This window comes from Austrofundulus limnaeus, unplaced genomic scaffold (genome assembly GCF_001266775.1).
Source record: "Austrofundulus limnaeus strain Quisiro unplaced genomic scaffold, Austrofundulus_limnaeus-1.0 Scaffold211, whole genome shotgun sequence".
Taxonomy (NCBI): domain Eukaryota; kingdom Metazoa; phylum Chordata; class Actinopteri; order Cyprinodontiformes; family Rivulidae; genus Austrofundulus; species Austrofundulus limnaeus.
In genome coordinates this window covers 913635-916016 of record NW_013952613.1, presented here as the reverse complement: position 1 = coordinate 916016, position 2382 = coordinate 913635, and positions in this window count along the sequence as shown.

Genomic DNA, 2382 nt, shown 5'->3' with positions numbered 1-2382 from the left:
TTTTTACTCACCTCAAGATACCTTCTAAGAACTTAACAATCGATACTCACCTGGTCTCCTTCCTTTTCAGCGGTCCCAACCCGTCCCCATCCTGTGCACTGTAAATAAAGACACTTATTATTTACTTGGTCTCATGTATTGTTGTTTTGTATCAGATCCGCTCCTCTTTGATCATTCATAAATCCTGATAGTTTGCTCCGGCCAAAATATGTCAAAGAGCGGGTTTGGTGCGGAACAACAAGTTCACACTATGGAGGTCGAACAGAAATTTAAAGTTCTTGACCATCTTATGGAACAATTATTTCAGATCCAGAAAGACACTAATGACGCTTTAAATCAGATTGGTCATCGAGTAGTTTCATTAGATAATAAGTTATCTAACCTTACTCCTAATCCAGTTTCCTTACCAGCTGCCGCCCCCGTGAGGTCGAATCCTGCCGCCACACCCCGTGAACCTGACCTTCGTCCTTCAGAATGTTTTGAAGGTAATCCAGATCATTGTGGTGGTTTCCTCCTCCAGTGTCAATTAGCTTTTTCTCGTTCTCCGACATTTTTTCCAACATCTGCTTCAAAGATTACTTATGTAGTTTCTGCTTTAAAAGGAAAAGCATTACGCTGGGCAAACTCATTTTTGGCTTCTCATTCTCTGGATACACTGACAGCCCAGGTTTTTCTACAAGAATTTAAACGTGTGTTTAATCACCCTCTCCACCAGGAGGAAGCAGCGAGACGCCTACTCGCCCTCAAACAAGGGAAGAATTCAGTTACCGATCATGCCGTTGACTTCCGCATTCTGGCGGAGGAGTCCGGATGGGATGAGCTCGCGCTCAAAGGGGTTTTCACAGACTCTCTTTCTGAGCAGGTTAAAGACCAATTGGCCACAAGAGAGGAACCTCGAGACCTGGATGGACTGATTGCGTTAGCAATCCGAATTGACAATCGGCTGCGGGAACGAAATCGACACAGGAACCATAAATCCCAGAAGCCCGTGCTCTCTCTCAACCTGGAAGTTTTTTCCTCATCAGACAGCGGCCGCTTCAACGATCCTGAACCGGAACCTATGCAGGTGGGACACACACGCTTATCACCAGAAGAAAGACAGAGACGTTTTCTTGCAAAAGAATGTATTTATTGTGGAGTCAAGGGCCATTTCGTGGCAAACTGCCCTAATCGGGGAAAAGGTTTGACCCGCCGATAGAGCAGGGGCAGTCGTCGGGTCCTTCCAGTGTTTCTCCTGCATCTCGTTTCTCTCTACCTACTTTAATATGTTCTGGACAGTCAAAACTTCCCATTTCGGCATTGGTGGACTCTGGGGCAGAGCAGAACCTCATCTCATCCGACCTGGTGGATCAACTAAGGATTCCTTGTTGCTCTCTCCCCCAACCTATATCAGTGGCAGGAATTACTGGACAGAAATTAACACAGATAAAGTACAAGGTATCAAGTCTCCACATCATCGTGTCTGGDAATCATCACGACAAGGGTGAGTTTTTTGTTTTTGATTCCGTTTCACCCCAATTAGTTCTTGGTTTTCCGTGGCTTCGTACGCATAATCCTGTGTTAAATTGGAGAGACAACAGAATAGAAAGTTGGAGCGAATATTGTTTGTTAAACTGTCTTAAATCAGCCAGTCCACCAACAACAATAATCAACTTACCTCCTGAGAATATTGATTTGTCTAAGGTCCCGTCTGTTTATCATGACCTAGCTGCTGTTTTCAGCAAACAGAGGGCCTTATCATTACCTCCACATCGCCCATATGACTGCCCTATAGAATTGCTTCCAGGTGCGCCCCTACCTTCTAGTCGTCTTTATAATCTGTCTGGCCCTGAACGGGAGGCTATGAARGAATATATCGAATCATCCGTAGCTTCTGGTATTATCAGACCCTCCACATCACCAGTAGGGGCAGGATTTTTTTTTTGTCAACAAGAAAGATGGAACTCTTCGGCCATGCATTGACTATAGAGGACTAAATCAAATCACCATTAAGAATAAATATCCTCTTCCCCTCCTCGATTCTGTGCATGAACAACTTCACTCCGCTACTGTTTTTTCTAAACTGGACCTAAGAAATGCCTACCATCTGGTGAGAATACGTAAGGGTGATGAATGGAAAACGGCATTTAAGACACCTCTTGGACACTTCGAGTATCTCGTGATGCCTTTTGGGCTCACGAACGCCCCAGCCGTTTTCCAGGCGTTAATAAATGATGTTCTTCGTGATTTTTTGGGTGAGTTTGTTTTCGTCTACTTGGACGATATTTTGATCTTTTCCCGTGACCCCACCCAACATCAGCAACACGTACGAACTGTTCTCCAACGTTTGTATGAAAATCAACTTTTTGTTAAGGCTGATAAGTGTGATTTTCATGTTTCATC